Here is a 16,016-nt window from a genome sequence, read left to right as displayed (position 1 = left end):
CTGAAAATGATGCTGGGATATAGTCCCAAAAATTGACCCTAAAATACTTCAAAAATAGATGACCTAGCAAAAGCGTCGTTACGTAAAAAAATAAAATAAAATAAAGGTTACAAAAGTCAGACTGATTATAACGCAGAGAAATTCTTTACACGCATTAACAGGAACCGTAAAAACGGCTAGGTGGTATAGTCTGTCTATCTATCTATCTATTCCATTCTGTTAACATTTATATATCAACTATCTGGCAGCCCGGCGATGCTCAGTCGTACAATACGCTTAAACATGATATTTTAATTTATGCAGATTGTGTATGTATTATTATAGAATCAATCCTATATTGATTATTATATATTACGAGGAATAATTTCCCCGGTGGACTAATTCGCAAAAATATAAAAAGTAAAACATAAAAATAATGAAAATGTCGTTCATCAAATTCCGTTTGTGTTTGTTTACAATATCAGGTCAGCTGATATTTAGGCTTGACGGTCTTAAACTTAGTCTTTCTTCTCTTATAAATAAAAGAGTATTTTCACATGGGGACATTTTAAGTTACACAGAACGTAAAATATTTTCATGTAAAATTCTTTTTTATCTATAAGAAAATAAAGATTATTTTTAAGATCGTTTGATACTTATCGGATAAATTTTTGTACAAAACATATCTAAGAATACCGCCAGACATATAAATCACCTTTCTGTGAAATTTACAAAAGATAAGCTCAGCTGTTTCGGAATATATGGGAAAGGAACTCTCACACACACAAAGTGGCTTTATATAATGGTAAAGATATATTTTAATTTCCAGTTGGAGACCTATATTTATTTCCGTCTCTCTCTCTCTCTATCTCTCTCTCTCTCTCTCTCTCTCTCTCTCTCTCTCTATATATATATATATATATATATATATATATATATATAGACTAGAAAAAGTATCCGTCGTTGACTGGGTTCAAAAACAGCCTACAGAAAATGGACTATGATTTATGAAAGTACGATAGCTTATAAAAAGGAAGGGTTTTAAATTTGGGTTAAATTTGGGGGTATCAAAACCAAAGCAAAATATGATGAAAGTAAAAATAAAATAGATAAACCCCACAATTGATTATACTATACCTGTTCACACTGAAACACTTATCACAATATTCTGTGGATCTATATTAAAAAAAAAAACTTGTTAAACTTTGTGACATATTTCCATTCTATGGAGGTCAGGTACGAACGAACACCTCATAATTTTATTATACCATATTTCTTCAAACTGAAACATAATTATCAAAGTATACTTACACAGACAGATATGAAAAGTCTTTATTAAAATTTGTGCCTATTTGCATTCTATGGAGGCCAGGCGCGAACACAGGCCCCACAATTTTATTATACCATCCCTATTTAAGTTAAAACATACTTATCAAAGTATTCTTATGTACATACTTATCAAAAACACTTGTAAACGTCTTTTTTTAATTTAAAATTTTTTTTATTTCCATACTTTGTGGACCAGGCGCGAACGCAGACCCCACAATTTTAATGAACCACTATTCTTCCAGATTAAATATACCAATTCCTGTGTCTCGATACATCTTCTATCATTATATGTAATCAGTTTTTTAAAATAGTCAACCACATAGGTGCTTATTCGTGACCAGACACACACACACATACACACACACATCAGCTTTATATAATAAAATAATATATATATATATATATATATATATATATATATATATATATATATAATCTTGAAAGTATTTTTAACCTTTTCAACTATATTAAAAAAAAACTATTTTAATATTTTTGTATCATTCGTTGGAAAACTATTTACTCAGTAAGTCATTTGATCGCCTGTAATCACTGCATCAACTTGCCCTCGAATTCACAATAGTCCTAATGTTAGTTTAAGGGATCATCAGTTGTTTATCATGAAACACTGTTTCAGGGATTTAAAAACAAAACATTATATAAAATCATGATCACCCCACCCCCATGATATCTATAATGTATATACATACATAAATATGTGTGTCTTAATACTGCTATTTTTATTTTTTAGTAATAACTTTATTGATATTAATAACTGCTGTGGAGTATTGGAAATTTATCTCCTCTTATATACGCCTGCGTCTTCTCCCGTATACATTGTCGCCCCACATTTAGGGGCATGTGCAGTGTAATACAAATAACTATAAACATGTATGTATTTGTTGTTAATTTATACATTTGTTTATAGGTAAGATGATATATCAATCCAGTCCATAGCCCTGAGCCCCTAAGGGGCATAGGCAATCTACAACTTTTGTAGATGCCGTTGTAGCGACTGAGTTCTTTTTGTTACGGGTTGAGGATGCTGGCTCGACGCCCAACCTTCACAGAAGGTACATACAGCGCCTGGCCTTTCCAAATGGCCACCCATCTGGTACTGGCCAGGCTCACCGTTGCTTATCTTCGGTGATCTGGTGAGAACCGGTGTGTCAACGTGGTTGTCCCGTACTAAGATGATATATAGTTACATCTATTTTTTAATTGTGCTTATAACTTTTTATATCAATATATATCATTATATTATTGTTACGTTGTCGTATCATAAAATGAGCGTTTATTGTATATTGGTTGAAATTGGAATGGAGATGATATATTAAAACGTGTCTATTTATAAAGAGTTGAGTGTTTGATTATCTTATCAGAGTTAATGTCGTTGTGTGTGTGTTCGTCTAGTGGTCTTTCTATTACATATGTTCATATGCTGTTAAGTGTGAATATGTGTGTGACATGTCATATATTTTCAACATACCTTCTGCCATTTCGTTGGTCCATCTGGAAGGGAGACTTGATACCTGTTTTTGGGGACGAAGATTTATTTCACTCCAAGATAAGAAATAGGTTCTATAGTTTTTTTTAATCCCCATTCCAGTTTGTTCACAGAAGATTGGAAAGTGAATTTGGCCTGTGTTTTCTTCTTCTAGGTCTTATTTCTACCACGTCAGCGTTCGTCCCCCCCCAGCGAAGGAGAGGAGACAATGGCGAAGCCGTCCGCTCTCTTCCAAGTCCCAAGCAAATCTCCTCGATTCAGCTAACCTGATCACATGACTCACACGCAATTAAATCAGCTGATCTTGACTTCCGGTCAACGTGTCTACACTATAACTCACACATCTCCCTCCCTCTCTCTCTCTCTTTCTCTCTCTCTCTCTCTCTCTCTCTCTATCCATTCTCTAACATTATTACGCTAATCGCTCCGTCCATTATCATGCTGTGCATCCCTAAAAAAGGAAAGTGGAATATTCCAAATAAAACTTGTCATCCCTTAAAAGCAAATTCCAATTCATAAAAAAAATTCAAATACAATAGTATCGCTGTTGAGGCAAAATTAACAAAAATGATTTGTTCTTGGCCTTTTGGCTAAGATCAAAGTGTAGTATCTGTTCTTCAGATACAGCATTTAAAGTTCTCTCTTAGTGGAGGAGAAATCCTTTGCGAGTAAGACAATTTTTTCCACGTTAAAGACGACCCTGGTGTCTAAATTTGTCCTGTAAGGGGGCATTGTGAATAGGTACTATGTTTAATATAACAAAGTTTTAATATTACAAAAGTAACTAGGAAAAGTTATTTCTGGTTTAATTACAAAATGCCCTGAAAATGCCCCTTCTGATTAATTATAAAATGCACTGGAAATGTCTCTTCTGATTAATTATAAGATGCCCTGGAAAATGTCCCTTCTGGTTATTTTTTTTTGTTTACTTGCCTCCCCACAAAGACGGAGTTGGACATGAGGTCGGTTAAAATTTTTTTGGGAAACCAGCTCCCCAAAAGGGGTACTCTGATCAATAACAAAAATAAATATTGTATCAGTAATTAAGGATTTCTCCTCCATTAACCAAGACAACAAAAAAGGGCGGATTTAAGTCACTGGAATGCTCAGACTGATACTACACTCAGAAATTAATGTTGAAGCAATGGTTGCCTAATCTCTAACCGTGTTAATGTTTTTATGTATTAATTGTGAAAAGCTGCTGAAACAGTTTATGATTCAAACATCACTTTATTTCAAGTATATTTAAACAGTGGTGTGGGGGATATGAAGTCAGTGCCAGAAATGACTTAAACCGTTTACAATTGAAACATTACTTTATTTCATGTATATTTTTAACAAATATGAAATCAGTCCCGGAAATGGGTGAAACCGTTTACGCATTAAACATTACTTTATTTAATATATATTTTTAACAGTGGGGTGGGAAATATGAAGTCGGTCCCGGAAATGGCTGTAACCATTTACGTTTTGGACATTACTTTATTTAATGTATATTTTTAACAGTAGGATGGGAGATAAGAAGTTGGTCCCGGGAATGGCTGAAAAAGTTTACCGTTGAAACATTACTTTATTTCATGTATATTTTTAACAGTGGGGTGCGGGATATGAAGTAGTCCCGGAAATGGCTAAAACAGTTTACTATTTAGACATTACATTATTTCATGTATATTTTTATCAGTGGGTTGGGTGATATGACGTTAGTCCCAGAAATGGCTGAAACAGTTTACGATTAAAACATTACTTTATTTCATGTATATTTTTTACCAGTGGGGTGGCGGACATGAAGTCAGACCCGGGATTGAATGTGATAAGCGCAAATATATACTAGCAGAAAGCGTCGCCCAGTATTGAATGAGATAAGTGGAAAACATATAGTAGCAGAATACCCAGCGTCGCCCAGGATCGAATAAGATAGGTGAAAGATATATACTAGCAGAATATGCGGCGTCACCCGGGATTGGATAAGATAGGTGGAACATATATACTATGAGAATACCTGGAATTGATTGATGTGTTTGTAATTAAATAATCATCCCAGGCAATATATCACAGTTATTATTTAAGTAAGGGGGAGCGACATAGTCGGTTTAAGTTATGAAAATTATTTTCGAAATTAGTAACATATCCAAGAATTATGAAAAATGATGAAATGAGTGTTATTTGTTTGGTTTGTTTGTAATGAGATTATAAGACAAGACAATATATCAAAGTTCTTATATTAATAGGAGGGGGCATAATGTGGGGGTTTAATTATAAAAAAATGATTGTCGAAATTAGTAACATATCCAAGAATTATGAAAACTGATGAAATGTGAGTTACTTGATTGATGTGTTTGTAATGAAATAAGCATCCCAGCAAATATATCAAAGTTAATATTTTAGTAAGGAGAAGGCTATAAGGTGTTTAATTTATGAGAAATTATTGTTGAAATTAGTAACATATCCAAGAATTATGAAAAATGATAATGCGTGATTTAATGAATTAGTGTGTTTGAAATGAAATAATCAGACCAGACAATGTATCAAAGTTATTATTTTAGTAAGAGGGCGATGATGTGGGTTTAATTGATGAAAAATGATTGTCGAAATTAGTAACATATCAAAGAATTATGAAAAATGACGAAATGTAAGTGAATTGATTAGTGTGTTTGAAATGAAATAATCAGCTCAGAAAATATATCAAAGTTATGATTTTAATAATGTGGGGTTATTAATGTGAGCAAAAAATATAAAAAGTGATTGTCGAAATTAGTAACATATCCGAGAATTATGAAAAATTATGAAATACAAATTAATAAATAGTTCTGCTTTTTATAAAATAATCAGCCCAGACAATATATCAAAATTATGTTTTAGTAAGAGAGGGCGATCATAATGGTTTACCTTATAAAAATATTGTTGAAATCAATAAGATATCCAAGAATAACGAAATATAGTGACATTGTGAGTTAACTTATCGGTGTGTTTATAATAAAATAATCACCCCAGACAATACATCAATATTATTATTTAAGTAAACGGAAAGGCAATAATAAGGGCTAAAATTATGAAAAATGATTATCGAAATTAGTAACATATACAAGAATTACGAAAAATGATGAAATGTTAGTTGATTGATTAGTTGGTTTGCAATGAAATAATCAGTCCAGACAACATATAAAAGTTACTATTTTAGTAAGAGAGGGCGATAGGGATGGTTTTAAGTACAAAACAATTATGGTCGAAATTAGTAACATATCCAAGAATTATAAAAAATGACGAAGAGCAAGTTTATAATAAAATAATCAGTCCAGACAATATATTAAAGTTATAATGTTAGTAAGAGAGGGCGATAAGGATGGTTTTAATTATGAAAACTAATTGTCGAAATTAATAACGTATCCAGAAATTATGAAAAATGATAATATGTGATTTAATGCAATAATGTGTTCGCAATGAAATAATCAGACCAGACAATATATTAAAGTTATTATTTTAGTACGGGGGAGGAGTGATGGCGTCGGTTTAAATAATAAAAAATGATTGTCGAAATTAGTAACATATCCAAGAATTATCCAAAATTATGAAATGTGAGTTAATTGATTAGTGTGTTGTAATTAAAAAAATCAGCCCAGACAATATATCAAACTTATTATTTTAGTAAAGTGGGAGCCATAAGGTGTGTTTAACTTATGAAAAATAATTGTCGAAATTAGTAACATATCCTATAATTATAAAAAAATAATGAAATGTGAGTTAATTGATTGGTGTGTTTGAAATAAAATAATTAGCCTAGACAATAAATCAAAGTTATTATTTAGTAAAGGGGGAGGTGCGAAAATATGAGTTAAAATTTTGAAAAATCATTGTCGAAATAAGTAACATATCCAACAGTTAAGAAAAATGATGAAATGTGATTTCATGCACTAGTGTGTTTGTAATGAAATAATAAGCCCAGAAAATATATCAAAGTTATTATTTTATTAAGGAGGGGGGATATAATGTGGGTACAAATTATAAAAAATTATTGTCGAAATTATTAACATATCCAAGAATTATGAAAAAGGATGAAATAGAGGTTAATTGATTGGTTTGTTTGAAATGAAATAAGCATCCCAGCAAATATATCAAATTATTATTTTAGTAAGGTTGGGCGATAATGTTGCTTAAAAACATGAAAAAATTATTGTCGAAATTAGTAACATATCCAAGAATGAAAAATGATGAAACGTGAGTTAATTGATGTGTGCGTTTGTAATGAAATAATCAGCCTATACAATGTATCAAAGTTATTATTTTAGTAAGGTGTGCGAAATGGTGAGTTAAATTTGATGAAAAATTATTGACATAATCAGTACCATATCCAAGAATTTATTACATATGAAAAATGCCGCTGTGGAATTTCCACAGGTCCCCGTAGTAAATATTATTTTACTAACATAATGTGTAGCACCAGGTTTGTATCGATGTGTACGGCTCAAACATGTTCGGGGTGAATCCTATTATCAAGAGGAAGCAAAAGAAATATGTATAATAACTGGGTGTAGGCGTTCATGTTTATGCCGGGAGCTATAAGTCAAGAGTGGAATCACATAGTCAGACAGGTTCGCACTCTATTTTAATTATTTCTAAAATATGGATCGATATGCGTTTAAGATTATGTTGCATAATATTACAATATTCATTATTTACTAACGGGACCTGTGGAAATCCCACGGGGGACTCATTCATATGTAATATATTTATGTTGGCATTCTGTGGATGTTCAGTGTAAATGGAGACGCTCTGATATTATTGCAGCTTTTTTTGATAAAACTGCAAAAGTATTTATCTAAGCTAGCACAAACGCCCGACAAAGCATTATATAATTTTATATGCGAGCACGCATGTTATCCTTCTATCCATATTGTTTCATAACAGGGTAAAAAGGGTGGATACTTTTTGTGGCGAGACATTTTCGTCAAGTAGAGGAAGTTCCCTTATGTACGATTATATATTTTCACTTGCTTTTTTCTTTTTGTTTATATTTTTTCAGTTTCTAACTGAAAATGTTATTTTTATTTACTTATTATTTATTAACATATATTATCATTTATTGAAACTATTATTATGTAAATGTAAATGTTAATTTTACTTTTTTAGTTACGTATTAGCTATTATCTTATACTATTACTTATTGTAATTTCTATTAATTACCATTGTTCCGCAATAATATTTAACAGGGTAACTACTAGGGTGAGTTCTGAAATAATTTACTATACGTAATATCCTCTGTTTTTATGTATTTATTTATTTATTATCTTTTCTTTTGTAATTGTTATAGATATATAGCTTTATTCTTTATTTTCTCACACACATTATTTCTTATTAAATTGTTTGCTAAGGGCATAATAGTCGATAAGTATATCTTGGGTTTATTTGAATGCACCAATATCTATCTTTGTATATATATATATATATATATATATATATATATATATATATATATATGCATTATATATATGCATTAGTAAAAAATAATTATATATATATATATATATATATATATATATATATATACATACACTGCGTATCAAATTATTGAGGAGTTTACATTTTCTTTAAAATATTTAAGGAACGAGTGAATAGAAATCCATGAAACTTTGATAAAGTGCTTACAATACTATTCAGCTTCTTCAGTCAGAAAATAAAAGTATTTAAAGCATTATTAGCGAAACTATGGCAGAAGATAGGAATATCTGTTGATTTCAGTGTGTCAACTTATTAACGAGGTTGAAAGAAAAACACAGTATACACAATATACCCATAACTTGTTTATTAAAATAATTTTCAAACATTAAATGAACTAGGAAAAATACTTAGAACATAATACATACATAGCAATTTCTACGTTGACACAATTAGTAGGGGATATGCGATCTTTTTTATGAATGACTTATAAAAGAGGTTGGTACACAGAATTAGTAAAATTTGTGTTTTTATCAACAGTTATTCCTCGCGATCGCACCCCACAACTCGCGGTACCTCACGGAGAGCATCCCACAACTCATCTTTGCTCTTAAATTGGCGTCCACTTGCATAGCGGCGTCGCTTCATGATACATCAAAGGTTCTCAATTAGGTTCAAATCTGGTGAATTCGCAGGACACTCATCTTCCGTAGCCCAGAGAAACCCAGTTGTTGCAAACACTCTTTGCTTTTATTTGCTGCATGCGAGGGAGCATTATCCTGCATAAAAATAATGGTTCTTCTGAACGTCAACCTTTGCTTCTTCAGCCATGGTTCAAAACTATGTAAGCATTTGATGTCAATTTTACGCCTTCTGGGACTCTCCATGGACCAACTAATCTCAGCCCAAATTATTATTTCACCACCACCTTCTTGGCGTATTCAACGCTGATGGCGATGTCGTCCATTTAGGACCCATCTCTTGCTCCAGCCATCTGGGCCATCAAGAGTGACACGTCCTTCATCTGCGAACAAAACTTTGGAAAAATCCGTTTTCATGTTGTCCTCTGCCCATTTCAATCGGTTTTATATGTGATGTTGCTTTAATCGAGCCTTTGTCACAGGCTTAACAGACTGTGTTACTTCTTTCAGAAGGCGACATCGAGTACTTTTCGAGACATTCTTAAATCCGGCTTGGTCAGAGGTTTCTCGACTTGTCTGAACAAGGTTCTTAACAACTTCACATTTAATTTGGAGTAGAGAACGGCGTGATACAACTACATTTACCTTAATCAGCTCTGCGACGTAACTTTGTAGAGTCCTTGACAAAGTTCTTCACAGTTTGATGGTACCTTTCTATCATTTATGATATTTCGATGGTAGTTTTACCGTTTGCTAGCTTTTCTGTAATAGTACGCTTTTCAGAACTAATCAAACTACCGTTACGACCCATGTTATTGACGAAACAAACCGCCTTGTTAATAATGTGACACACCTCAAATACCGTGGATTTAGCAATTATATGGCAAATTGATTACATTGTGCGGAACAGTACGAAAGTTTCACAGTACGTGCAGCTCAGCATTGCCAACGTTTTCGAAGCTTTTGATATGAAACTACCGGTAAGTTTCTGAAACTTGTAAAAAAATGTTATCTCGTTTATAATTTGACACGCAGTATATATATATATATATATATATATATATATATATATATATGTGTGTGTGTGTATGTGTATGTGTGTCTGTGTCTGTGTATGTGTGTGTGTGTACTTGTGTGTGTGTGTGTTCCTGTGTGTGTTATAAAGTTATACATTAATCAGCTTGGTACTGTGTATTATTGTCTTGCACAAATGTCAGACTGTTGGTATTTTAGTATACGTGCGCACCAAATATTGGTAGTGTATGATAATATTGTTTGATATTTCTAAGTACTATATTCCTGTGTAATATTGTTGAAAGTGTTCTTATAGTTGTATAAAGCGAGTATAATTGCGCTTCGCTCTTTTTTTTATTTGGAAGTTGGATTTTTTTAAAATCGCAGTGATTCTTTAATGCTTAGATTACCTACGTTACCCTCTGTCATTATCCTTTTTTTATTTTCGCGCTTCGTATCCAACGATGCTCTCCTACTAGGCTTCAATGTCAGAGCTTTCAAACAAAAAACCTTCGAGCAGAGAAAAACATTCTCTTCACAAAGATGCATATTTATTAATATATAATTTTTAGTGAACGTTATATACACATATGATAACCTATCAGTACATTCAATTTAACAGAAAGATTGGAAACTGAATTGCAGTGTTTTCAATAATACACACACACACACGCGCACACACACACACACACATATATATGTGCTATTTCACAAGTAGAGCACTTTTATTTATTTACTGTAACACTATATTGCACTGTATATGAATATGTTTACATCTACATGCTTATATATGCATTCATGAAAGTTTTCTTATACATAAGTGTATATAACTGCACTTAAATCCTCTTCACATATCTCTCTATTTATCTATATCGCATTAGTTCATATCAATCTATCACCTTTTCACACTTAAGTATATAGTATATAAATATATATATTTACTATTATATAAACAAGTTATATTATGTCACAAAAAAGAGCTATTGTTTCAGTCAAAATTGTGTCCTCATCAGGTGATCCATACTTACGGTTGCATGAAAATCCAACCCGTAAACAACAAGAATCTTTAATATTTAAAAAAAAATTACAATTAAGGGCACTAATCACGTGCTAAAAACTAATGAAACAGAAAGGTGGATGGAGTAATGACATTATATATAGGTGGTGAGAAGGGTAACAGACCACCGTAAAAGATAAACAAGAAAGAGGACAGGGTTAATCGATAGGTGGATGTGACGGTTAAGGTTTAAGTTATGAGATTTGAACAGCAGAAATATTCTAAAAAGAAGAAGAAAAAGAAAAAGAGAAGAATTTTCGTGTCCAAATCTGTTTCCATGGTTACACACTCATAATTACCGGCAGACTACATTAATAAACTTGAATTATTGGAATTTATAAATTTAAGTATTGAATATTAAGTTTAAATCAAGTTCTAAATAAACTATAAAAAACTATTTTTATTATTGAATTAATACTGATACAAGATTTAGTAATAGATGTTGGTTGGTTGTTTTTATTTTACGGCATATCAACCCTTTTCGGGTCAGTTAATACCGAATCCAAAGATTTTGAAGAAAAAAATATTTAATAGAATATATGTGTTGTTTTCAAGTCGGTTTCTATTTAACCCATAGTTGGAACCCTAACAGGTACTACCACTCCGGGTCAGAGTGGACCTGGGAGCAATGGTAATTAAAAGGTGGCTCCACACTCCCCAAAGCCCACAAGCTGGGGTCTCACCACTTGATATAGTTTAAGGTCATATCCAGGACCCCCATTGAGGGACTTTTACCCTCTGCACGGGGCAGTCGGTGTATTCTAATGCCCCACCGACAGGGCCGGATTTAGTAATAGAAATTAAAGAAATAACATTTCAAGTTGGAAAATAAATTGAGTTATTCTACCCGATTAAAACATAATTATGTAATCCGTGATTTCAAGAGTAGAAATCTAATGTAAATAATTCTAATACAAAATATATAAGAGCTATACTTTATATAACTACAATCCTGGGTGTCCGTCATCGCTCGAATATTTGGAGTTGTGCTGAGCAAAAAAAAAAATGTATTCGTAGGCAGGCAGGCTCGAACCCGTACTGCCTAGGAGGAAAAGAACGTGAAAAAAAGTGACCTCTTTGCCGTTGTGTCCATCGCCAAATCGGAAGTGCCGAATATTAAGGCTAGTCAATCGAATAGAGGCTATGACATTCGTAAATATTGCCGAAAAAGCGACCCTTCCTTGTAGAAAAGTGCCTACTTGAGGGTGAAGGAATAAATGCGTTTTGTCCATTTTTCGATATTTGTCGTCCGACGTGTCGGGCTTCCAGAAAATCTCTCTCCTCTGCAGAGAATTTAATTTATTAATGAACGTTAACATTGAGTTTAAAGTTTAATTAATGTTAACACTCACTTTATAAGTTTAATAAGAGAAAATGTTTAAGATTAAAGTTAAAAATAAGATATCAAAATTGAGAGAATAATCTAGGATTTAATTATTGAGATTAAGAAGTCTTAAAATTATTAGAAAATTTAAAATTCACATATTTTCAAGAAAGATAATAAGATATTGAATCTAAAGAAAAAGTTAGAAAAAATTTAACCAGGAATATATAAAATGTTAAAGTGCATTAAAATGTATGAAAATTATAGAATTTAAAGAGAAAGTGCTACAACAGATATAGATTTATTACGGAAAATTATTTAAATTTCAGATGTGCCATACCAAAAATTATAAATATAGACGTGTATATTCATATATTAATCATGGATTACAATAGACAAATGCGAGCATGAATAATAATTTCGTTAAGCTTAAACATGGAAAAGTAAAGGACTAGTTGTTAAAACTGGAAAAGAAAAGGACAAGATATTCTAGTAAAAAATATAATAAATTTATAACATAAAATATTGCAGCATTAAGAAGTGATTATATAATGTTATAAATTAAATTTAAAAAATTCTTAATGCTGCAATATTTTATTATTAAAAATTGCAGCAGTAAGAGTTAATTATATAACGTTATAAGTTTAATTTAAAAATATTCTTAATGCTGCAATATTTCAAGTTATAAATTTATATTTTTTTACTAGAATATCTTGTCCTTTTCTTTTTCAGTTTTAACAACTAGTCCTTTACTTTTCCATGTTTAAGCTTAACGATATTATTTTTCATGCTCGCATTTTTCTATTGTAACCCATGATTTTTCCAGCCTTCCAATAAATTCACTTATTCTTTGTTTAATTTCGGTCCTTTTTTTGCCCCATAAAAAACATATGTAATAATAATGTACGGTACTCGTCTTTCAATGAAATCCCCCAATTATTTCGCTTTCATTCTTTTATTCTCTCTGTTTCACTTGTTAGTTTTCTGTTCGCGATTAATAGTCGTTGAAGTGACGTGGTTGCTATAGAAACCAGTCATAAAAAGCATCGCTAACCTTCTTATATATTTTTTACGATTTTAAACACCTGAAAATTTTAGTCTTTCATAAAATGTCGAATTGGATACCCACTCACTCCACGTACACACACTAAGAAACACTTATCCGTATATGTGTTGGGTTCCTATTTTCTGTCATTTCTATACTTATGCTCATAATAACGTTTTGATGATGTGTTTTGATTGTTTATTTATACATAGATTAGATTGTAAAGAGAAGGGAAACTGAGGCGCGAAGTGGTTGAAAATGAAGATAAAGAGACGAGTGTTAGTAGTAAAAACAGCAATGTACGGTACTAAGAATACTTAAATAAATGATGTAAATAATAAAGGTGAATCTTCCCAGTCAATCGCCATGGTAGCAAGGGTTTTGCTTGGATAATACAAATGTAGTTTTATTCAACAGTAACATCATTTGAAACGCTAAAACTATATGTTTATTGTTTGCTTTAAATCATTGCATATGCTTATAAAATGTTTATATATTTACTTTCTGTAATGAGGTAAGCTAATCTATTAATCCCAGGAATAAATGGACTTATTCAGGGACAATAATTATAGTTACATCTAAATCTTGGGGAAACGACCCAGAACATGGTAAATTATGTCACTGTGCTTGTCTTGTTTTTTTTTCGGTGTTCATGACCACAACTTTAGTAGCAGGGGATTAGAAACTTGCATTGCCACAGCACTTATGCAAACTATTAAAGATAAATTTATGAACTTATGTACAGTACAATGTACTAACATTTACACAACAGGTAGCCGGTCGTGTAGTATTGTTTAATGCCAAACATATGTATTGTAAAAGATTAATTTTAAACGATTCTTTATTTTAAGCATAAATTCAGGGAAGGTAAGGTAGGCATTAGTTGGTGGATTCGGCGAGATTTGACATTTTTCATTATTTGATAATGTAAATAATAGGAATGTTAATAGAATATTCTACAAATATAGTAGCTACTTCCAATATATATATATGTATATATATATGTATATATATGTATATATATATGTATATATATATATAACTACTTAATTTACTCACATAAAATTAATATACGAAAGTATAGATTTATGCGTAAGCTTTAAGTATTTACTTCCAAAGTGCTCAACACATAGGTAGAGCTAGTTAGTAAGTTATAAAATGTATATGGCGATTAAGCCAAGCTAATCAAGAACCTTGAAAGCAACTGGCTCTGAAGGCATTCCAGTTGTCGTGCTGAAAAAGGTCCAACCAGAATTTTCCCCCATACTTACAAAACTGTTTAAACGTTGCCTTAAGGAGAAGTGCTTTCCAACACCCTGGAAAACCTCACCAGTATGCCCTGTATTAAAGAATTCAGGTGAAAAGTCATTTCCCTCTCAGTACAGACCAATAAGTCTCCTGTGTGTCATGAGTAAGTTGTTGGAATCTATATTTAATAAAGAAGTAGTCTACCACCTCAGCAGAAACAACCTTCTTACTGACATGCAATATGGTTTCCGCTCCGCAAGATCTACAGCAGATGTGCTAACGGTTATATCACATAGGATTAGTGAATCTCTTGACAAAGGCTTTCTTTCCAGGGCACTTGCTCTTGACATATCAAAGGCCTTCAATAAGGTATGACATAAGGGCATATTCACAAGATTTCCAGCTACGGTATAACTGGAAACGTTATCTCAATCATTAAATCATTTCTCTCCGATAGATTCATAAGAGTGGTAGTTGATGGGTAGAAATCAGAGGCCCATAGTATTAATGCTGGAGTCCACCATGGGTCCATACTGGGCCATACTCTCTTCCTAGTCTACATCAATGATCTCCCAAAACACATACTTAAATCATTCGTTGACATCTATACTGATGACACGACCATCTATGGCAACACATCACAAGCCGTAAATGACAACGTTCTCTCTAATTCTCCCTCTTCTGATCTTGAGCGCGTGGTACAGTGGGGGAAGAGTTGGCTAAACACTTTTAATGCATCCAAAAACCAAGCTTCTATCTTTACATCATCAACGCTCTGATCCCCATCTTGCATCAATTGAAATGGAGGCTCTCATCTAGGGGAGGCTCCATGTTTTGACAAGCTTCTGGGTTTGACCTTTACGCCTGATCTGAAATGGAACACGTACATCAGGTCTGTTTCCAAGGACGCTGGGAAAATGGTGGGATCCTTCTACCGCTTCAGAGGAAATCTATCTACTGATGCAATTTTCTATTTGTATAAAAGCCAAGTACGTCCTAGGTTGGAGTACTGCTACCACATCTGGGAAGCAGCTGCTAAAAACAGCCTATCCTGCCTTGATAGAGTACACAATAGACTTCGTTGCTTAGGGGGGATGACCTTTTCTCTTCCCTCCAGCCTCTCTCCCACAGAAGAGACGTTGCGAGCCTGTCTTTGTTTTATCGTTATTTCCATGGCAAGTGCTCGTCTTAGCTCCAATCTCTCGTCCCCCCTCGCCAATCTTTCACGAGAAACACCCGTCTGGCTGAAACTACTGTCAATGATTTTCCCCACTCTTTATCTGTCCCTAAATCCAAACGTAGATTCCATGAGCAGAGCTTCTTTCTCAGAAGTGCACGACTGTGGAACTCTCTTCAGTTTGCCTGTTTCCCACCTGACGACAACTTGAATGTCTTCAAGTCCAACATAAACAAATTCCTGACAAACCGCTCCTTAAGTAAGACAC

At 32.7% G+C, this 16,016-nt stretch overlaps 1 pseudogene; it reads left to right on the top strand.

The window, feature by feature from the left end:
• The first annotated feature begins 3,382 nt into the window (after positions 1-3,382).
• On the top strand, positions 3,383-3,516 carry LOC145264158 (U2 spliceosomal RNA; annotated as a pseudogene).
• Positions 3,517-16,016: the final 12,500 nt, after the last annotated feature.

The sequence above is a fragment of the Euprymna scolopes genome, chromosome 3 (assembly GCF_053919585.1).
Source record: "Euprymna scolopes isolate OS-2025 chromosome 3, ASM5391958v1, whole genome shotgun sequence".
In the NCBI taxonomy this organism is placed as follows: domain Eukaryota; kingdom Metazoa; phylum Mollusca; class Cephalopoda; order Sepiida; family Sepiolidae; genus Euprymna; species Euprymna scolopes.
This window is presented reverse-complemented; position numbering and strand designations above follow the sequence as displayed.